Genomic DNA, 24,738 nt, shown 5'->3' on the forward strand with positions numbered 1-24,738 from the left:
AGTTGAATCTAAAAAAAAAAGTTGAGAATTGCTTAAGTTATTTTGATGAGTTAAAACAATGTAGAAACATATGTTGTCAACTTATTGATAATATAATTTTTTGCAGTGTAGTTGAATCTCATATAACTAATAAAAAATGTTGAAATTGTTCAATTTATTTTTGTGAATTAAAGTGATAAAAAAAAAAAAAAAATTATATGTTGCCATGACTTATTGATCATATCAAGTTAATAAAAATGATTTCTGGAAAGCTTTTCAATTATGCTAGGGCTAGAATGTTTTTATTTAATTTACAAATTTCTACAAAATCTGAAGTTTTCGATCGCTAGTTTGATATGTTCATCGACAGCCGATTAATGATTGCGATAAAATTTGACCTCAAGCGAAATTCTAGCAGCATCAGATGATGCAATTAGTGAGACAACAACAAACCACCACTTGCTCCACACATATCGTCTTTGTTTTTTTCCATTTTTCTTTTCAAGTCAAGTCATGATCAAAATGAACGCTAGATATTGTTTTTATTTGCTAGCCAACATTTCAATCCCACATGCAAATGCGGCTCACCGACCATGTCATGGATTGATGTACAACTCCAAACAAGTCTTGTGTGCATCCGTTTTTAACGCGTCTTGCCTGCCATACAGTCTGACATGAATAACAACTGAGATCAGTGTGACATTAGAGATAGTGATCAATTGCATGCAATTCATAATATGCAGAAGATTTCGACGTTTGATCCCCGTTGTTTCAGTCAGTAAGCATAAGTTTAACCTCTCTGCTTCTATTGTTGAGCCTTGCACAAGATTATGTAGGTCAGCTGGAGTAAAGCAGTAGTTTTCTTCAATCTCAGCGGGCAGGAAAGTCTTGTAGACGTTTAAAACCCCACAGCCAGAAATACACCTCTAAACTGTATGATCATTTCACAGGAGGTCATCTTACTCTTTGAGCTGAGATAATTGCTGCTCTCTCTTCCTCCATCTATTCACATGTGCTTCATCCTTCAGTCTATTCATCCATCCATCTTTCTTTCTATTTATTCACTGAGCACTGTCATCATAACGGGCTGTTCTGGGCTCCTGCCCTTTATTCTTATGTGTCATTGTGTGTTGCAATTATCCACATATGCACTGTAGTAAACCCACATTGTTCTTTTATAATTGTAATTATCTTAATGTGATCTGACCCAGCTAAATGAAAAAGCTAATCATCACACATTAGATCAAGTAAAAGGGGCTGTTCATAAGTGTGTGTGTGTATTCTCTCAATACTGTCAAGAGTCATTAAAAGGATGCAGTGTTCCACCTCTCCCTTTCTGTGTTTATGTGTGGAAAAGAGAATAAAGAGAGGCAGAAAGAAAAAGAGAGAGTGAGAGTGAGGGGTCTATTATACAGAGTTAAGAGGGAAAAACACAAACTAATTAAGGGAAGAGAGACTATAATTAAAATGGCCTGTTTTTAATTTAACAGTGAGCTACTTTATATCAAACAGAACAGTGATCACTTAATTATACAGGCAACATCAGAGAGAGAGAGAGAGAGAGAGAGAGAGAGAGAGAGAGAGAGAGAGAGAGAGAGAGAAAAAAAAATATGGGAGGCTGGGTTTAGTAAGATGTTGAATGTCTGCAGTGAATTCTATATTCATTCTAGAGAAAAAAAACAATCAACCATATTGTTTTTATAACTGGAAAATTCATTCTTTACATTAAATATTTTAGTATGGAAGCCCTAAGAGGCTCTGCACTGCTTTGTTTTAATATATAAATAATAATAATAATAATAATAATAATAATAAAACTAAAATAATAATAAAAACTTCAGTTGACACCATACAGAATAAAAACCAGATCCAGCTACAGTATGAACAAAGGTCTCTATAGCTCTTCATTGCTTTCAATAAAGTTATAATTAATAAAGTACCTGAGCTTGACCAGAACAGATTTCTGAAAGCCTGATATAATTTTTTTCTAGAAATATTCCTTTGTTTACAATTGAATCACATTAGTTTTGGATATGGAAAAAATGCAAGTTTATGTAATGACTTAAAAATGCAAGTTAATATGTATACACACACACACACACACGAATTAAAACAATAATTTCCTAACAGGTTCAAGAGATGATAGAGCTCAAGTATCAGCATTGAGTATCAATTTGCCTAAAATATTCTTTACACATAATCATGCATTGATTCTAACAGTAACAAGAACATACAAAGCTTTAAATTCCGAGAAAATTATTCCATTCTGCATTTTTCTAATACAAAATTCTTCATTATAATTATATAACCAGCCAAATTTACCCGAAAACTTTCAAAAATGTCAAAATGTCTTTTGGTGTGTATTTTGTTCAAGTCCCTTTTAATTTAGCACAACTTGAGCTGCATTAACAAGTTTGTGTAAAACCTGATCATGTTCTGCATGATTCGAGATGATCCAAAGAGCATCTTGTGGAAGAAAATCTGACCTTTTGTATAAATGAGTTCACACGATCGGTTTCATACATTTTATTGTTTGATTAGTGCCCTTAATCTTAAATATTTCAAATTCATTTTATATTTTTCAAAATCCTAAATGATTGTTTATTTCCAAGTTTAAACGGAAAACATCCTGTAAATTTGTTTTGTAATTTTAACTGTGAAAGTGCAACAGTAAAAACCTGTTAATTGGTTAACAGTAAGTAAAAACTGTAATAGATCGAACCTTACATTTCATGCAATTTTACAGTAAAATACTGTTAAATGTACTTTTTTTTATTTATTTTTTAAGAACAAATAATCGTATAATTTACAGTGGAAATCCATAAACTGACATTCCCAGAATTCCCTGGGTGGCACCTCACATTTGATGGTTTTTAATTATGCTTCTTTAGGTTTATTTTTTGTTATCAGTTATGTATATTAGAGTTTTATATTACATATTATGTTGCTTAAATAGTTTATTGCATTATTTTAGTGTCATGTGGTGTTTTTTTATTTGTGTGCATGACACCGTATGCACCTTCTATATATTATTCTTTACCTCGACTTGAGAAAAAGCTATAGAGTGGTGCAGGGATGGCATATTTTTGTAGGCCAAAACCCGGAAATGAGTTCCCATTTTAGCACTTCCGGTTCCATCGCCCTGAAGTCAATGTTTTTTTTTTATGGGTTTTTAGTTGAATGCTTGAAATAAGGTCTGTGGTGAACACAAGCTCAAGAAAGTTTCATGTTTTATTCTACGATATAACATTCATCAGTAATACTGTCAGCATCGGTTGCTAGGCGGATCTAGGCACAGCAATTCTTTTAATAAAACAAAAAGTCACAATAACAAGATACCCAGAACATGAACAGAACAACCCATCGATATCTAACGCAGACAGATGAACTGAGGAAAACACAAAACTTAGGGTACGTTTACACAACGACATGCTTAAAACTGAGAAGTTTTTCCTTTGAGTTTTCGGCGCACAGACAATGTCAAAACGATCCCCATTCACATGGATCTGCGAAAACGGCTAAAAACGCTGTATTCTGCTGCCAGGCCATTAGATGGCGATGAAAAACTATAGACTGAACACGTAATACGCATGTGCATAACGTCATCATCTTCAGAGATTTGCGTTTTTGTGGTTTACACGGAGACCGTTTTGAAAAACTTGCACTTTGAAACCCGTTTTCAAAACTTTGTGTTTTCAGGCACCCTGAAAACGTCGTTGTCGTGTAAACAAACGGCCAAAACAATTTTTTTTTACGTTTTTAGTTGAAAACGGTATTGTGTAAACAGCCCCTTAAATACACAGACCAAACCAATCAATGAAATGAATCACAGGTGCAAACACTAATCAAACAATGAAACAGATGAAAACTGAACTAAAACATGAACAAAAAGTAAAGCAAACACAGATAAACCCTGACAAATAGCTTTTACTTGTCTTGTAAAAGGCGGTTGCTAACAAGTGGCTAAATGGGACTACAAAGGTCGTCAGGGACATCAAACGTCATCAGCCGAACAGGTGAACTCATCCACTCACTAGTCCACTTTCACAGCCACGTTGAGTTTATAATCGCACTCTTGCAAACTATTATAACACAATCATTTTTATATGGTCTCATACTTTTGGACCCCGCTATACACACACACACACATCCAGATAACATATTTGAACAGATTTTGTAATGTTGCCAGAGGGACATTTTGAAATGTAGCCTGATTTGATTGCTAGGTCCACTCCTGAACTACTCGTCCCATAATGCAATTCAGCATTGGTAATAAAGACAGTTGCAGCTGCAGGTAAGGCAGTCATTGCTGTTGAAGGTTTGCAGCTTGAGTTTTTTCCAGGATTGAGGTTATCTTTAAACCCGTTCCACGTCCAAAAGCAGCAAAAACTGCTTTTTCTAATCGTCCATTTAATAACCTACCAAACCATCTTAATATTTGATATGATACAGGCTGTATTAATTTATCAAACTTGTATTTAAAGGGCCCTTTGGCTAATGCTCTGATGTCTTTAGTGTAATGACTGTTGTGGGTCTCCTCTCATTAGTCTATAATTAAAGAACCATCAATCTCTCCTGTGAGCACCAACATAGCATAAATAATTTACTTGTATATTCAAAACTTCCATTAGATTTCATTAATATTAACCACTCAAACAATCCCCACAGTCCTGCAAAACACATTGAGAAAGCGAGAGGGAAACAGTGAGAGAGTGAGGCACAGAGACATGAGAGAAAGATTGTAACTCCATGCAACGAGCGATAAAATGATTATTTATGCTGGCACACATACAAAAATTCACTCAAAAATCTCTCTCACACACACACACACACACACACACGCTATTGGATAATCAACGTTTTGCAAAGCAACAAAGACTTGTACTGAGAAAATTATGACATCAGCATGACATCATGATACCACATCAGAATACCCGAGGTGACGTTTGTTTATGCGTTTCATTTTTGGGATATCTGTAAGATGACACATAGGACCTACGGCTGTCCCTGGCATTTTAGCAAACAAGAAAACAAACAAGACAATACAGTCAAAGTGAGTCATGAGCTACATCATTGGTCAGTAGCTGCACAGTGCAATCTTAAACTGAAGAGAGAAAAAATGACACCCACACCAATAAACTTAAATCCCCCTTTAAATTTTTGTGTAGGCAAACATTTGCATAAGGCTGCTTGGAAATAGAAACGCTGGAAGTATCGGAAAATAATAATATATGCCAGCTAATATTAGCAAATAGTCAGTTAAACAAACCACAAAACCAAAGTTCAGATCTAAATTTCTAGCACTGGATCCACAACCAAGCTGGCTGAACACAGATTGAGAGAGCAAACTGTCAGATATCCCATAATGCATCGCTGTGTATCCACAGCTAGCCCTTGTACACAGATAAAGGTTAGCATTCACACAAACATGAAATACTGCTGTAAAAGTTAGCAAGTGTTATTTTTTATTTTTATTTCAAAGCACCATTCATTTAAATAAATTATTTAATTTTATTCTACTTAAAATAATCATTAGTTTTCTATTTCTTACTATTTTATAAATTATTGCTCTACATAAGTTTTGTTCTGTGTAAACTCTGTAAAGTCTATAAAAATATGTTCTACTTAAATTCTGCTGATTTGTCTCAAGATCATATAATCTTGTGTCAGAAATGTTTTGCAGCCGTTGCTATCTTTTTTTTGGTAGCATGGTTGTATCATTTCTGACTTATTACAAATTTTCTGTATAAAAATATAATGCATTTATTATATCAGTGTGTGTGTGTGTGTGTGTGTGGTGAGGCCAAATGTTGGCGGGGCAAGAAAAATTGTCCAACAGACAAAAATCCAGTACAGCTACAGGTTTTCCAGGTCAGGAAGACACTTTTCAAACCACAATTGAAACTTCTAAGTTCCAGCTTTCCTTCTATTTTCAGATTCCCAGTTATCCAGCCACTATACCATAATTCATTGTGGGTCTAAGGTGGTGGTTAGCATTAGGTTCTTTGAAAGATGTGATCTTATCTGACCACAAAATCTTTTTCCACATCACAACTGGGTCACTATTTTTCTTTTTGGTAACTGCTCTCACATGGTGCTGTTTGAGTAATGGCCACTTCTCTTACAAGACAGTGTTAAACAGCTGTATGGTTGACTCTGTGCCTTTATTCTTTTGAACTAGTTGTTAGTTAGTTGAATTACTGAATGCCCACAAGTACATGCTCAGAATATATGTCTCTCTTCCTTTCATTGGTTTGCTTGATTTTGACTTTTCCAATGGTCTGATGACATGGATGGTCCTTGTACTGTAGGTGCTCTCTTTTGGGTCTTGGCTTCAATTATCACCCTCAGAACCTGGTCATGGTACCACCTGGTCATTTCACCTCCTGGATGTGCACTCTCTGACCAAGTGCTCTTCTGGTCTGACACCAGTTTCCATTTTGTATGTGAACCTTGCTGCCCCATCCTCTCCATCCGTTTCATGTGATCCTCCACTATGCCTGCTTGCACCTCCTCCATCAAGCATCTTATGCCAGATGCTACTGCTCAAATCAACGTTTTGTTCCTCAGCTTCATTTCAGCCTCCTCCACTCCAAAAAAAAAAAAAATTGTGCAGGATTCACTTTGAAACAGCTTTCACTAGGTAATTGCTATAGTAAATTTCACAAATAATTACAAAAAGTAATACATTGAATTAAACATGAAATTTTGAAGGAGAAAGATTAAAATAGTTTTTTTTGTGGAACATTCTCCAATAATATGCAGTGTTATTTATGGAAGCTTGTTTCCGCCATTAACTTTTTATCTCACAATTCTAAAAGAAATTCCTCACAATTGCGAGTTTATTAAAAAGTTATTTATAAAAATTCATTAAATGTTTGAATATATATACTGGCTGAAATTATATATATATATATATATATATAAATATATATAAATACACAGCCTACTGTATTCACATATAATGTTTCAGTCATAATTTGATATTTTATTTAGAATTCAATACAGTTATTCCCATTTCCGTTACATCACATGATAATTAATGATAGCAAATGATTAGAAAACAGCTTATGGTTATACAACAATAAAAGCAGTTAACAGTGAATAAATTCCATTTTATATCATGGAATTCACACACTCTTCCTCTGGTGTTAAAGATATAAATGGTTTAATGCCTCTTCACTGCTTAAATTACAAATACAGCTTGAGCTTCATTGCACCACATATACAAATTTTAAATAAGAAAAAACAACCTATTCAACACATGGGAAAGTTAAAGCAGTGCAGTATATACACTTTCAGAAATGATTTTATTCAACAAGGATGATTTCAATGGATCCAAAGTGACAGTAAAGACCTTTATAATGTTCTATATCAAATAAAATGCTTTAACTTTCTGTTCTTTAATTTCTGTTCAAGAATCATGAATTTTTTTTAATCATGGTTTACACAAAATATAAAGCAGCACAACTGTTTTCAACATTGATAATCATAAGAAATGTTTCTTGAGCATCAAATCAGCACTTTAGAATGATTTCCGAAGGATCACGTGACACTGAAGACTGGAGTAATGACTGATGAACATTCGAATAAAAAAAACAAAACGTATATTTTATTTATTTATATACATAAATATATTAAAATAGAAAAACGTTATCTTATATAAGAAATCTTACAGAACCCAAACTTTTGAACATCCATTAATACAGGCAGAAATTGCAACTGAAAAATATAACCGAAAAGTTTCCTGTATAGAGGTGTTAGATAGTTTCATTTAATTGACATACATAAAAAAATAAAAAAAATTACTATAAATTTCACACAATGGTGGACACTTTGGCGATGGTGCAGAATTTCCATGACTTTCCATAAAATTTAACATAAACAAAAAAGCCCAATGCTACACAACCAGCACCCCACCAAACGGATGAACTGTAATGGAATTAAGCCCAGCGTGGACAGTAATAGTTTTAACCTGAACAGACTCTGATGTTCTAAGCAGTGGTAAGAATAGGACTAACCTAGAAACCTGGATAAATAAACACGCATGCTTATGGAACAAGACCCCACTCAAGCCCATGAAAATGCATGGATTAAAAGAGGTCTTAACCTGAAATAGTCATCCATGCATGGACAAAATGTATATACACACACACACACACACACACACACACAAAAAAAAAAAAATGGCATGCCGTTCAGGACATTTTTGTATTGATAATATGAAGTTTGAGTATATGGATTGGAACTCTGAATATATGGAATGGAAATCTGAATATACAATTCATGTTCAACAAAATGTTGCTGAAAGAACATTATGCACCATTCTCGAAGGAATTTACGAATCTCTTATGGAAATGTTGGCTGAAATAACACTCCAGAAGCTGATATACAAGTGAACGGTATGGGTGCACATTCTGAATCACGTGTATACTGGGGCTGCTGTGGATGGTTCCTGTGAGGTGGAAGGCATGTTTCTTTCTGTATTCATTTTTTGCCTGATAAGCAGTAAAGTTCACCGCATTCAGTCTTCCGCAATGAAATAGTGAATGAATTTCTTCATTGGTAAACGGTATTGAATATGGCTACCAGTATTTTGTCTCATACATGCATTGCAGGGTATTAATAGCTAGTCATTATTTTGGATTGCTTCTACTAGATTTCTTGCAGACTCACTTATAGTTCAACATCTGTATGGAACAATCACACATGAAAAACACAAGATGACACTTAAATGACGTCAGTCTATTTATTCAGACTTTCCTTTTAAATATTCTCAGGTTTTATTCCATATATTCTGAATTTTAAACAATACTCAGACTTAATTCCTTTTATTCACAATCTCATTCCATTCCTCTCAAACTATATGTGTGTGTGTGTATGGAGAGAGAGAGAGAGAGAGAGAGAGAGAGAGAGAGAGAGAGAGAGAGAGAGAGAGAGAGAGAGAGAGAGAGAGAGAGAGAGAGAGAGAGAGAGAGAGAGAGAGAGAGAGAGAGAGAGAGAGAGAGAGAGAGAGAGAGAGAGAGAGAGAGAGAGAGAGAGAGAGAGAGAGATCTTAGAGACTTAATCACAGCTGGAGATCAGTCTGCTTAAATGGGTCATATTTTTATCATTACTTTTTTCCACTTAGAATTCTATTAAAGTTTTTTGTTTTGTTTTTCATGACATTTTTTCCAAGTCATTTTTTCTGTCAGTTTAATTTCAGTAAAATGGTTCTTTTGGTCTGAGAGGGTACTTAGACTAAGCACATAAAGCTATTCTATCTCAAAACGTCACATAACATTTGATCCTCATGATATGATCCCCTTAAGGTTTCCTGTTTGCCTCCATCCGACCTCACACTGCATCACTCTGACGATTTCTCATAAGACAATGGGCCTCATTCACCAATATCTTCCTTTGAACTTAATAAACTTCCTAAGAAAAGACTACGTCGGATTCATGACATGTTCTTAAACAACAGAATTGTTCTCACCTGTGTTCTTATAGATTGATGAATCCCACATCTTTGTAATTGAAAGCTGTGCCAGTTGTTCCTATTTAGCATAAGAAAACGCCCCGCAAATTCCCATATAAGGACATGACACTTCAGGGCTGTGTGCAAGAAAAGTTGGTGAATGTCCAAAAGACGCACAGACGGTGGTGGTCCACCGAGAAAAAGGAACTTCAGTAATTCTGAAATAGAAATTCTACTGCAACAGGTAAATGCCAAACGAGGCATAATATTTAATTTAATCAGCTTAATTGCTGATGTAAATTGCAGTGTTAGTGTTTCTTTGCATACTATGATTTTTTTTTTTCAACAAATGATCAGAAATACATTACAGTAAAATACTGTCATTGTAAACGACTGTAGAATTAAATAAAATGCAGTAACCAATTATTTGGAGCAAACTGTCATCACTCAAATGTGCGTAAGAGTGCTCTTGAGCGTGCGTAGATTTTGTTCTTAGCTAAGAACAAATCCAAGATAGGAAAACATTAGTGAATGTCAGAATCTTCATAAAAAGTGCGTAAGTGGGGTTTAAGAACACATTTCTTCGTAGGAACGGTTGGTGAATGAGGCCCAATGTTTTATATCAAGGTTTACCTAAAGTATCTCTGAGGCTGCATGCTCAAACAAACCCACACACTTGTATCTCCAGAAGGGAGACGTACAAAAAAAAACAGAGGGAAATTGATTTGCTCCTTAATCATGCACCCATTGGCAAATTACATAAAAAGGAGAAAAACTTAGGCTGGGGGAAAAGGGGGGGGAGGCATAGAAAGAGAAAGAGACCTAGAGGAAAAGAGAAAGAGAGCGCATAAAGGAGAGAGGAGGAGGGATGTGGGGAGAGAGGCATTTGAGCAGAGAATGACGTCTGTGCGAGCAGTTATATAATCATGCGCTGAACATTGCGTATGTCACCATTAGAAGGTTACAGAGAGCAACATGAATACCAGACATTCTCTCTACGGTCATGTGCAGCATACTTCCACTCGCTTAACGTACTCATGAAGCACAGCACAGCTGCTCCTGCCCCGCGAGACCTTCTACGGCCATTAAATCCGTACTCAGAGAGACTTATCTGCCCCGACACCAGCTCACATCCCCAAAGTGCTCTGAAATCTGGAGGTGGACTTGGTTTTTGGTCCACATTTACTCCCCCTCAAACCTGTATGGCATGGTTTTCTCCATCAAACACAAAAAGAGATGTTAGAATGTTTACACTGCTCTTTTACATACAAAGAAAGTAAAGTCAAGGACAAAAAAACAACCATACACTAGTGTTCAAATGTGTGGGGTCAGTTAAATTAACACTTTTATTCATAAAGAGCGCATTAAATTGATCAAAAGTAACAGTAAAGACATTTATACCGTTACAAAAGATTTATATTTGAAATAAATGCTGTTCCACTGAACTTTCTATCCATCAAAGAATACTGAAAAAAGTATAATAAAAATATTCCACAGAAATATAAAGCAGCAACAATGAAAAGAACAAAAATCTTTCAAACCCCACACTTTTGAACAACGTTTAAGTAGTTCATATTCCTTATTCACTATATCAGTTTTGAGGGAGAAACTAATGATTTCATCATTTTATTATTACTGTAAATCTCTCCATTTAGAAAATGACATGCAAATTCTATCGCTTCAGATAGAATAAAATAATCCCAAACGTTTCTGCTCTACTGCATTACAATGTATATACAACCTCTTCAACTTGAATCTAGGACATTTTACATTTTCCCATAATATTTATGCTTTGCTTAAAGACCTGCATGAGTTGCCAGTGACTTTTTCAAATGGCCATTGAGAATCCTTTAAACCTTGAATGCCTTTGAGAGTTCTCTGGCACATGCCTCTCATAATAAAATTGCTGGATGCAATTCTCACATGATAATCACAATGCATTTCCATTTAGTGCGTCATGCCCCCTTTCCCTGTGACACTGACATTGTGCAGAGCTACAAACTCATAGTACAAGCACAGTATACACTAAAATGACATTTAAAGCAACAATGTCACGTTTTTAATGAGTCGGCCACGATTCCAGTGATGAACGTTGATAAAAGTTAAACCATACACGATCTGGATAAATAAACACCCAGAACGCTACCTACAGTAAATGTAACTTAACATTGCCAGCGAACAGAAAAGCACTCATGTCCAATATTAAGTGAGTAATGCAAAATATTAACGTGGCTGATGGTGGTAGTAGTGTCCTAATTCCAAATCCGTGACACATCCTGCTCTTTGCTGGCTCTGCACTTTGATATGATCACTGTAAATAACAAATGTGGGTCAAACACACAAGCATACTGAAACTAATGAGGCACAACGGAGATATTCTGAGCATGATTCTGGCCTTGCAGCAGAGCACTTTATCAATGAGCTTTCCTTCTCAGCAGAGAATTTATAATCATGGCTGGAGGTGGTTGTGTAAATCGGCTTTTTCAAAGTATATTCAGCACCAGCTTTTAACCTTCATGTCTCATTTATCACCCCGATAGAGAGAGGCGATAATGTCGAAGTATAGCAATGACTATGTTCCAAATTAGAGTTTTAGACTAAGGGTATATTCCAATCACCCAACAGTGTCCTGTGCATGCAGCCGTTTTAACTGGGAATCCAAATTGTAGTGAGCATAGCATACACTACTATTCAAAAGATTGGGGTCAGTAAGTTACTTTAATTGATACTTTTATTCAGCAAGGATGCATTAAATTGCTCAAAAGTGACAGTAAAAGACATTTATAATGTTACAAAAGACTGACTAAATAAATAAATAAATATCCCTGTATACATTGGATTGATTTTAAAAACTTTAAAATTTACAGTGAAGTGTGTACTAAGCACTAGGAATATAGAAGTAGTGGATCTGGACTCAGTATCAGCAGATGCCCAATATTCAAGGACTTGGATCATGTCGGGGGCACAAAAAAAAACTTGATTGGGACATCCACAGACATCACACCTGAAACTAATCTGCGCGACTGCGTCTGATGAAGTGCAGGGTACTCTAAACAAACAGATTTAAATCAAATGAAGTGAACTTCTACAGATTAGCAATTCCTGTATATCTGAGCACAGTTTAAGGCTGCTTTGCTCTTTCACTGAAATTGAAGAGAATGCCACAGGCTTAAACCACTGTAGATTTCTTATCAAGCTCTCAATCAGTCTTTGCGTCATTTAACTGGTATAAAGCCCTGAAAAGGCTGTTTACAGAAAGTACATGGCAAATTACAAGCAATCCCTAAATGGAAAAATTCAACTATTAAACGATCTTGTGTCTGTCCGTGTCTGTCCGTGTACACACTACCGGTCAAAAGTTTTAGATCGGTAAGATTTTCTATGTTTTTAAAAGTAGTATCTTCTGCTCACCAAGGCTGCATTTATTTGATTTATTTGATGCATTTTATTCCTGTGATCAAAGCTGAATTTTCAGCATCATTACTCCAGTCTTCAGTGTCATATGATCCTTCAGAAATCATTCTAATATGATGAGTTGATGCTCAAGAAACATTTATGATTATTATCAGTGTTGAAAACAGTTTTTCACATTTTTATTTCATGATGCTACGATGAATAGAAAGTTCAAAAGAACAGCATTTATCTGAAATGGAAAGCTTTTGTAACATTAAACACTATATCCTTCAAAAGTTTGGGGTCAGTGAGAATTTTTATTTTATTTTTTGGGGGAAAAAATAAAATAAATCAATACTTTTATTCATCAAGGATGAGTTAAACTGATCAAAAGTTACAGTAAAGACATTTATAATGTTAGAAAATATTCTATTTTAAATTGAACTTTCTATTCAAAGAATTCTGAAAAAAAAAAAATTTTACATAACTGTTTTCAACATTGAAAATAATAATGAATGTTTTTTGAGCATCAAATCATATTAGAATGATTTCTGAAGGATCATGTGACACATGAAGACTGGAGTAATGATGTTGAAAATTCAGCTTTCATCTGAGGAATAAATTACATTTTAAAATATATTAAAATAGAAAACAGTCATTTTAAATTGTCATAATATTTCACAATAATACTGTTTTTTTTATTGTTTTTTTATCAAATAAATGCAGCCTTGTTGAGCAGAAGAGACTGCTTTTAAAAACATAAATCTTACTGATCTAAAACTTTTGACTAGTAGTGTACAGTTTGTACAGTATAAAAACCATTACGTCTATGGAAAGTCCCCATAAAACATGAAAACCCAACATTTAAAACGAATTTCAAAGTGCACGTTTTTGAAAACGATACCGCTATTGTCTACTACAAAAACGCAAATTTGTGAAAATGGTGACATCGTGCACATACGTATTAAGTGTTCAGTCTATAGTATTTCATTACTAAGTGACCTCGCCAACTAATGATTCATGAATAATGTATAGTTTTCAATCATTTTCGCGGATCTGTGTGAAAGGGGATCACTTTGACGAAAATGAAAGGGGATCATTTTGTTTTTAGTACATCATTGTTGTGTAAACGCACAGGGATGGAAATTAACTTTTTTGTCCACCGGCCACTGTGGCTGGTGGATTTCAAAATCTACCAGCCACTCAATGTTTTTACCAGCCACTTTCTTGTTTTTAACCGACAATGTGTAACTGCATGTGAAAATTAATACTACAAGATCTACAATACTTAAGCAGTTTATTTAATCTCAAGTCTCAATGAAATACTGACATTTTCTCTTTCTCTCTTATATATATTTCTCTTTTTTACCTGGATGTGGCATTTGAATGATTCGTGGTCTTTTATGGCTTCCAGTTTTAGGTTTTTAGTCCCAACAATGAAACTAGGGCTGGGCGATATGGACCAAAAGTCATATCCCCATATATACGATATATATCCCAATATTTTTTCCGCAAAGTGAGAGCAAATGTTCAGTCAAAGTCAAAGCCAAATATGACATGTCACAAGTAGTTTTATTGAAACCGGCTATTTCCACACACACAAGTACTGTCCCCCTTTACTTAACATAAATTGTAAGAATATGACTAATAGTAAAGACTAGTACTAATAAATAAACATTAGGCCTATGCTAAAGCTATTAAATAGCAGTCCCAAATTAGTTTCTGTTAATACAATGTTGGTATGAGCCACTAGAGTCATTTAAAAATATAAAAAATAACACAAAGAAAAATAAAGTGGCATTTTGGGGTTAATATGGAAACGACAGTTACCATGGTGAATACACAATATTAACAATAACTGTTAATGAACCATGGAAACTGCTCCTGGTGAATAGTATGAAAATCATCCCTGCATTACTTTTATTTTGTGTAATTTACAACGTAACGGCGTTGCATGCTCGTAGTTTATTTTGCACTTTATATACAGTGAGGCGATACACAGCGCGCGCCGCCACATTTGCGCGTGCAATTGAAGAGTGTTCGCTACGAGAACAGGATAACGGCTGACGTGACAGGACAAGAAAGTCCGTTTTTCTGAGGTGAAAGACTTTATTTCAGCGTACACTTATGTCCTCTAAAAGTGTCCGCCGTCTGTGTGAAACAGTATATTTTTATTTACCCGCCACGGTGGCCGGTTGGTGAAGCGAGTTTACCCGCCACAACACAAAATCACCCGCATTTGGCTGGTGGCGGGTGCTAATTTCCATCCCTGAAACGCACCCTATGTAAAGTTATGAACAGGCACACAACGACTGAGAGGCTTATCAGTGAGAGAGCAGCTTTGTTTATTTTATTGTACATGTAGTTTTTGTTAAATTGCTGCTTTTACTTGTTACTACTTTTACTCAATGTGTAAACAGTATATGTGCTAAAAAGTGTTTTTCGAGATGATATGGAGCAGACGATGACACATATACATACAGTCTACCTCACAACCAAGTTCTACACACTCCATCTTTTGCGCATTTTAAATATCCTAAGTTTTCTAACAATATTTGTGTAGTATTCTCATTTAACCATGTTTAATTCTGCAGTATTCAACAGATATTTCCGCCACAACAGCACAAAAAGCTGGCGTGCTCAAGGCCTCGTGCCTGCCTCTTGACAAAGGTTAGCATTTACCAATAGGAATGAATGAGTTCGAGGATGTAAATGAGAGTGAAGATAAAAGAAAGGAAATGTAAGTGATGCCTCAAAGTGTTAGTGAAGCATGAATGGAGGCATTGATTAGATAGACTCTAAATGATTAGAGTGATAGGAAGAACAGAGCACTGAAGAAACTAAATGGAATGAGAAGGGAAAAGGCACATGACATTTCTTTAGATTAAAATATTCTATTAGAAAGAATATTTGTGTAAAATATAGCAATATGCAAAAAAGGAAATGAAAGAGGCAGATAATTAGAGCCCAGTGTTTAACTGTTTTGTGGTTGTGACAGTAGTCCAAGAACAGTACGGCCCTCAAACTATGTTTCACAACCTTGAGCAGATATCATTTACACTGAATTTATCTGCCAAACTTATACAACCTGCGTGACTGCCTCGAGTTCAAGAAACATACATGGCTGGGAAACCATAAATTTGATGTCTACCTAATTACTAAAAAGACCTACATCACAAATGTTCAAGATAGTGGTTTTCTAGGCTTCATGCATGTCAAACGTCATTTGATAATATTTACGTAGGGTTTGCTAGTTTACATTTCCTTTAGTAGCTGAGTGGGCATGTCCTTAAACTATCTATTTAGGCCGGACAGATTATGATTTGAGTGAATATGAACATGGTTATTGTAAAGCTGCTTGAGCACACTGAAACTCTGGCCTCAATAGACCTTATTCAAAGCAGCGCTATGACAGGTATGAAAGCGAGGCTGTGAGGAATGGACTTACCATGATTTCAATGGCATCCGCTGTAAAGAGCTTATAACGCTCCTAGATCCCTATGATTTTCCACAGCTCATGTTGTGTATTGTTTTTTGACTGCATACATTTCATGGAAATATATTTTTGCAGCGTTTCGTCAGCAGAACAATCCAAAAACACATTAAATAACAGTACAACCCACTAAAGAGATGAATGTCTATCCCTCACAGCCACAAAAAAACTGGAAGAGATGCGACCTGCTAGACAGAATACAGAAGTTTGTTGCACTTGAGCATTACCCCAATGTCACTACCAACAATCTTGCACACTGTAACCTTAGATCAAAGGCCTTCACGGCACTATATCTCACTTCACCAGTCATCTAGGCTTGACAAACTGACTTTTACAATCTGTTTACAGGGTCCAGTTTTATAAGTTTACAGTCAAACTATAAATCCACCTTGTACAGATACGAGGAGGCTTCACAAACAAACTGAAAATTGCCACTAGGGGGCAAATTGAGATTGTTGTCGTTTAAATTTACATGAATAACATATTAGCCTACACAACTATTCAAGACATTTTATAATTAATGTATTTCCTGGAAATCACACTTTGATGTCAGGCTCTAGCTGTCCAGCAGGATTCCCAAACTTTTGTGTCCACCAAACCCCTTTGACCTAAAATAGTTAGCCCTACTTGAAGTAGCCCATGAGATTTTAAGTTGTTCATGGTTCCATACTGGTGACATGACATGCAGGTAAATAAATACAATATTTAATATTTTTTAGTAAGCAAATGATTTGGATTGTTTTTCATAAAAAAAAGTCTTTATTCATTATAATTTGAAATTTTTATGATTTAATTAGTAGATTTTCATAAGCTCACAATTTATTTAGCAAAATAATTTGTGTTCAGAAGAATGAAATGGATACAGGTTTGAAATGACATCTTTGAGTGAACTCTCTCTTTAATCTTAACCATTGTATCTTAAAACAAGCCACAACTAAAGTGTAAGGCTCATTTGTTAAAATTAGTTAATGTATTAACTAACATGAACTAACAATGAGCAATACATTTGTTACTGTATTTATTGATCTTTGTTAATGTTAGTTAATAAAAATCCAGCTGTTCATTGATTGTTCGTGTTAGTTACAGTGCATTATAATGAAAACAAATACAACATTTGATTTTTTTTTTTTTTTTTAAATGTTGAAATGACCATTAACTAAGATTATTAAATGCTTTACAAGTGTTGTTCATTCTTAGTTCATGTTAACTAAAATATTTAACTATGAAACCTTATTGTAAAGTGTTAGGTATACCGATTATGTTTTATACAAGCTCCAGGCTTCTCTTTCTGCAATTATACAGGTGTTTTTCCTCATATTTTTCTTTCTTGTTTACCTTCTCTCTCCCTTTCTTTTTTTGAATTTTTATCTGTCAACTCAGTTTTTCAGTTTCATGCTCTGCTCTCCAGGCTGTACATCTGACACAGGATTTGAACATTCACCACTGCTCTGAGAGCTCTTAAAGGGCCGGCGCTTCTCTTAACGTGCTCAGGCAAAGCAGCAGCGGCTCATTACCATTTCTGCCTGCCCAGTCACAATGACATGCTTGCCTGCGTGCTGGGGCGAAGCTCGCAGGCCGTGCCCCAGTAACCCAGTTTCCCCAGTGCGAAAGCTCCGTAACAGCCCAGCAGTGGCCACTGTGTCATCTGTTACCTAACACACTCACACCGGAAGGGATGTACCTGTCATATGCCCTCAGCACCCACCACACCATGTTTCCGCTGAGGTTTTCATTTTTGGTCTATTTGTGAGTCAATGTATTAGGTTTTCTTCTAATGAGAACCTTTATTCAGAACCATTTAACATTTAAAGCAGAACAGGGCACTTCTAACTGCCCACACAGCACAACAGATATAAAAGACTGAACGAAGAAAACGAGTTAATAGAACATGAAAGAAATAAAGCGAGCCATATAAGACCTATGAAGCCAGTATTCACCTGTATTATTCTGATGACGTGATAATGGCTTAATCAGTGAATAACAACCTCAAGATGAGCCAATCAAGAGCCAGGAAAGTACTACGTTTTGTGAAAAAGGAGAATCACAGAGGCTTTATTCAAAATTGCCCCTTATACCCTCATTCACTATTCCCTACATTACTCCACTAATAATTAAAGTCCATTGAATTAATGAATGAAAATAAGAGAGCGAATACGGACAATGAGTGCTCTGGAAGAGTTGCGAACACCATGCAGAATTAATTTGATGCATGCAGTGGATGGGTATTTGTAGACTCATGATTGAGGTGCATTATGGGGTTGAATGAGTGCACTATGAATGCCCACTATGTTTAGGACATCACTATAAATGGCTGTCCCTTCAAATAGTGCACTTTTTAAGGTTATAGGACTGCAAACAACATCCTTTTCTTGATCTTGACCATTAATCAATCAGTTTACTAGCACACATCTAACAGTCTAATTTAATGTGAGCCACATGCAAAGTTACAAAATGTTTGTATCTAAATTAGCATATCACTTCATTACATCAGGTAACCACTGGTTGATGATCAGCGCATTACTAACATCTCTAATTAATTGCTAACTTAATTAGCAATGACAGGCTGATTCACAATCTTTCTCTTTCAATCTCCCATCCCTACACACTCACAACAGACGGATCAAATAAACAGTCATGACGCACTAAAATAAATAGTGTATATATTCTCATTTTTTTTAAAGAAATGTGTAAAAAAATATATATATATTTTGCACGTAATCAGAATTCCTCTCTTTGAACAAGGCATAATAATGGGGAAAAAACCCAAATCAAGTCAAATATTCCATTCACAATAAGACACTCTCTGAAAACGTCATCTACAACAATGTAGGAATATGGAAAATTGCATGTTTTGTAATGGAATATTTTTATGGAATATTCCATGTTTTTAATGGAATATACAGAGGATTTATTATAAATGATAAATCTGTGCATATCATTTTTTTCTTAAAATTCCTGTGCCTTCACAATCTTTGATCAAAATATCTTTCACAACAACATCTCTTCTCTTCGTGTTTGCAAGGGCAGACAAACTGTCACTCACATCAAATCAATTCCCGATGCACAAAATCAAGTTACGCCCTACATTTTTTCTTGTCCGAGAAGGACCAGGATTGAGAGAAATTTTTGAGAGGGAATGAATGAGGTGAAAGTTCAGAGTTTTGAAACCAGCTGCACTGGTTTTCATCTAATGTGACATCTGATGGATCTGATACTCTTGTTCAAGAGAGATCTGAATCGGTTATACATGTTGCCTAAAGACCACATGCTTGTTTCATTCTGTCACCTGCTTCCAAAAACACTGCTCAAAAAGCTCTTGGATCAATAAGCACATCATTTTCAAGTAAGTGCTCTGTGTGCAGAAGGACAAACAGTTTTGAATTCGAGCCATGTTGTGACCACATTTCCCACTCCACTGTTCTGTTCTGTTCATTTATAGCACTTTTTCCACTCACAAATCACTACAGAGCAGCGCAGCATCAAGCAGAGGTGTGTTTCCCAAACGCATCGTTAGCAAATTACGGTCGCAAGTTCCATTAAACTCTATTGAGACTATAGTTGGATTTGGGAAACGCACCCCTGTATGATGCGAAGAGCAGCCATGGGGTGCCAGAACACCCATCTATCAGTGAAGAGGATGCAGAGTGAATATAGTAATAGTTAGGCAGCCAATGGGCAAATCTGGGCAGCATACCAGGTTTACACCCCTTCTCTTTTTCAAGAAACTCCGAATGAATTTCTACGACCACAGAGAATCATAACTTCATTTTAACATTTCATCTCATCTGAAGAATAGTGCCTTTTTACAGAACAGTGTCACTATCACTAAATTAGGACCGAGTGCAGGGTGAGCACCATCTGCTGGCCTCACTAATAGGCCTGCCTTAGTTTTCCAATAAATCTCCCATCCAGGTACAACCCTGTTTAGCTTCAAGAGGGACCTAAATGAAGGGTGAGGGGTGGGTAGAAAAAAAAGAAGGGGAAAAAAAGCTTCTAGCTATAACAAAAAGGCCTACAAAAATATTTCTGAGCCTTACATTGTTTTTCAATGCTCTATAACTGAGGTGAATGCTAAGTTCAACTGATTAGAAAAATTAAGATGATTTGCAATGCAACAGCTGTTCAAGTGTGAACCCTGCCTTCCTTGAGTTCCCACACTTTATCAAACATAAACAAAGTACAACAATATAAACCCTTTGGTTCATGGTTTATTTTGATGACTTGTCACTTGAGATTCACTCAGGCAACCAAAGAACAAAAAATTAAAACAATTAGATTGAGGACTGGCAGCTGCTCTCGTGCTCTGCCAAGCATAGACATCTGTGGATCATGCGCGTCACGGAGAGGCCGCGCGCGAAGTGTATATCTATATAAAACTCTCGACGTTTCAAACTACAGACAGCAAAGCCTTCATAGCACAATCTAACAAGTCACCACTACTTCAAATAATTTCTAACTTGTGTCTATTTGTTAACTTTCTCCAGAGCAAGAAACACCAACAAATTAACAACACACGAGCAAATAAGAGAGATCAAAGGGCATTTTAGAGGAAAAATTATTAATAATCACCAGAGACTAGTGAGTTTAAATGAGGAAAAAAACTAAACGAGTAACAGCGGACACATCGTCAGCAGTGAACTTTTTATTCCTCTCAACGAAATCCAGGGCATGACGTCACTGCCACCGGCTCATGATTCTCAAGTCATGTGTTACATAACTTGCAATCTTTTCATAAGTGCTTTTATTTCGAGGGTTATTACGTTCAAACTTTCAATTGGCATACCAGCATCGTTTCACCAAAGCTTTTTATGACTTCAGTCCATAAGAAGCGGTAAAAGAAAGCATACAAGACTAGATTTTACCTTGCTATTCCTCTTGACCTCCATTAAAAACACAGAGAGAGACGTCACCTCGGTCTGTCAATGAATGAATATGTATATGCAGACTCACGGAGAGCATAATCTGCCCTCCATCTGACACATATAGATATCACAGTAACTATCTTTCCTGGAATATAGGCTATGTCATTTCAAGTGTAGCCTACATGAACAAAGTACAGAGACTGTCCTATCAATTAAGAAACAACGTCATTAAATCATCACAACACTTTCTTATTACAAGAAAGACCAATTTAGCCTACTTAGTTCTCGCTATTAAAACACTCACGTTCTATTGCAACTTTAATTGAACGCTAAAAATGTCCATAGCACCAGGTAAACCCGTTATGGGCGCTTGCACCGGGCGCCTTTAACACAATGACACACTTCTTGTGTGCTCTAATTTCACAAACTAAACCAAGCAACAGCCAGCTGTACTCACCTAATCAGAGGCAGCAATGAGAACCCGACTTCAACAGAAAAGTTGCAATGAATCTCCAGCGACGAGACACACCGAGAGCGTTTTTTGCCTTTCTTGCCGTACACATGAAATAGAGTTACATAACCGGCACCGTTTCTGTGGGCAATGAGTGACTTCCAGAGCGCTTTTTTCATTCACTGATGTTCATTTTCCAACGCACACACCTCACGCTTACGTCATCAGCCGTCGTCACACCTTAAAAGGAGCGAATGGGCGTGTCCGGACCGGATTCGCCAGAGTCAGCGGAGGGGAGCGCGCACACCCACCGCAGCGCATGCTCGCCCTCCCGGTCTCTCGGTCTCTCGGTCTCTCTCTCTCTCTCTCTCTCTCAAACGGCTTGAACGGCGGCCAGAGAATGTCATCGGCGGAGAATTAAGGAGGCCGTGTTTCTGTGAGGCAAGCTCTTCGTGTGGAAATAAAGGGGGAGCTTGAGTTACAGATCGGAGGAAAGCCAGATTTAGTAGAATATTACAAATACCTCATATTAGAGTGAACGATGTTAACCCTATGGGACTAGTTATGAAATTACAGCTAAAAAACAAATCACTTTATATTTTACATATATTTAAGGCTAAAAATCATTTTCCAAAATTAGTTTTCTACATCTTTCTGACTTTGGACCCTTTTTTAGTCCTATAAGGGTAACAATTCTTGGCAAAATTTCAGAAACTTCACACATTCAAATTAAGGGTTTCTTGGTAAAAAAAAAAAAAAAAAAAGGAACCATATGCTACTGTCTCACTCTCCACCCACGGTTCGACACTCACTTGCACCGCGGTTCATCTCTAATCTGATGACTCACACACATCTATGGTTTTGTTGAAAATAACAATGCGTAAAACAGACAGACAGAGTTCAGTTAAAGGGATACTCCACTTTTTTCGGAAATATGCTCATTTTACATCTCCCCCAGAGTTAAACAGTTGAGTTTTACCGTTTTAGAATCCATTCAGCCGAACTCCGGGTCTGACGGTACCACTTTTAGCATAGCTTAGCACAGATCATTGATTCTGATGAGTCCAGTAGCATTTCTTTCAAAATGACCAAAGAGTTTCAATATTTTTCCTATTTAAAACTTGACTCTTCTGTAGTTAAACCGTGTACTAAGATCGACGGAAAATGAAAAGTTGCGATTTTCTAAGCCTATATGACTAGGAACTACTCTCATTCCGGCGTAATAATCAAGGAACTGTGCGGCTGTACCATGAGTGCAGCAGGCGTAATGATATGACGCAGCGCCTGAAAATAGGTCTAATAGGTTAGACAAACTTAGTCCCGGTCACGTTGGAAGAAGTTACCGAGCTGGGGACTATTTTCAGGCGCTGCGTCATATCATTACGCCTGCTGCACCCATGGTACAGACACACAGTTCCTTGATTATTACGCTGGAATGAGAGTAGTTCCTAGCCATATAGGCTTAGAAAATCGCAACTTTTCATTTTCCGTCGATCTTAGTACACGGTTTAACTACAGAAGAGTCAAGTTTTAAATAGGAAAAATATTGAAACTCTTTGGTCATTTTGAAAGAAATGCTACTGGACTCATCAGAATCAATGATGCTAAAAGTGGTACCGTCAGACCCGGAGTTCGGCTGAATGGATTCTAAAACGGTAAAACTCAACTGTTTAACTCTGGGGGAGATGTAAAATGAGCTTATTTCCGAAAAAAGTGGAGTATCCCTTTAAAGTATGTTGTCGATGGATACACATTCTGGCTTCCCAATACGTTACAACAGCGGTGATCAAAAATAGTGGACAAAACAGTCACTCTTTGCAAACTTTGTTCAATAGGAGTGCAGTATGCTTTAATATGACCAGTCATTTACGTTGTCGTCATCACCCGGGTGTTGATAGCATGTGAGCGCATGGTGAGACCTGAACAGCACACGTTGCTATCTGTGTTTAAAATAAACTAATTTAAGCCATGCCAATTTAAACATTCAAGAGTAAGAAGATGCGAGAGAGAAGTGGCACGTGCTGTGTGAAAAGTTTTGTGTGTGCATGTGGAAAGCCACTTCTCAGACAGCGCGCAAATATTGAGTTCTCTTTGAAGTCTTGCACTTGAACGTACAAATTCACACAAAAGGTATGTCAAAATGCCTGTCTTGTCGAGTATCCTATAGAAAAAACATAGTAGGTTATGTCTTAAGTGAACGTAAAGAGTCGAGAAAGACAACGCCTGTGTATCAGTGGGCCTACTGGATCCGTGCATAATGTTTTAAAGTGACAACAGCCTAATATTCCTGCTGTCTGTTTTTAATGTCAATCAAACAACAAAAGACAAGGAAATCACTCACTACTCATGAAACCTGAAAAGCACGGTTTATTTTATTTGTATCTTTGCTGTATTGTATTTATTTGTGGTGTTGCTTGTAGTTTAATTATTTGTTCTTATTTTCTTTATTTTTCTTTGACAGTAGTCCTTTTTTCTCTCAACACAGCACATACCGAAACAGTGACCATAAAGCCATGATACAAACCGAACCGTGAGTAATTTGAACCGTTACACCCCTATTTTAAATGCATTTTCACCAACTGAAAAGTAGTGAAAAGGTCTAGTGTATCAAAAAACAATTAAGAAGCTTTATTAACATTCCATTTAATCTTCTGCTACTATATTTCATTTGGAACTCACATGTGAAAATGTCAAAAACTTGACAAGAATTCAGATAAAACTTATCAAAATGTTTCAAGAACCATTAAAAACATTGTTTCTTTTTTGGAATTCCAAATCAATTATAGTAGTAGCACAAGTGAAAATCAACAAGACTCTTCTTTTTCCTGACCTCTGGTTGTAGTATGGATCACATCCTCCAAACTGGCATAGGATAATGTACCAAAATACCTGACTTCCAAAACAATCTATGAATTAGGCTATATTCTTCATCTGCAATCACCCTCACTGCTTCTATCCTCCTTGATCTTCAACCTCTTCCTTTCTTACTACCTTATTTTCTGATGCACTGATGCCGTCACTATATCATTTGGAAAAGGTATAGCTTTTCCTCTCTGTTTTCTATAAAACTTACTAACATCAACCTAAAACACAAGCAAAAAGG

At 36.3% G+C, this 24,738-nt stretch overlaps 1 protein-coding gene across 3 annotated transcripts in view; it reads right to left on the minus strand.

The window, feature by feature from the left end:
* The window catches only part of npas2 (neuronal PAS domain protein 2), a 58,384-nt gene extending 36,531 nt beyond the window's left edge, over positions 1 to 21,853 (minus strand). The window contains exon 1 of one of the 3 annotated variants that reach the window (XM_084414808.1): positions 21,642 to 21,853. The gene's annotated coding sequence lies outside the window, so the exon portion shown is untranslated. The remainder of the gene's footprint in view (positions 1 to 21,641) is intronic. The other 2 variants (XM_084414807.1, XM_084414810.1) reach the window with 2 other exon arrangements.
* Between the last annotated feature and the right edge of the window lie 2,885 nt (positions 21,854 to 24,738).

Source organism: Rutilus rutilus (genome assembly GCF_951802725.1).
Source record: "Rutilus rutilus genome assembly, chromosome: 7".
In the NCBI taxonomy this organism is placed as follows: domain Eukaryota; kingdom Metazoa; phylum Chordata; class Actinopteri; order Cypriniformes; family Leuciscidae; genus Rutilus; species Rutilus rutilus.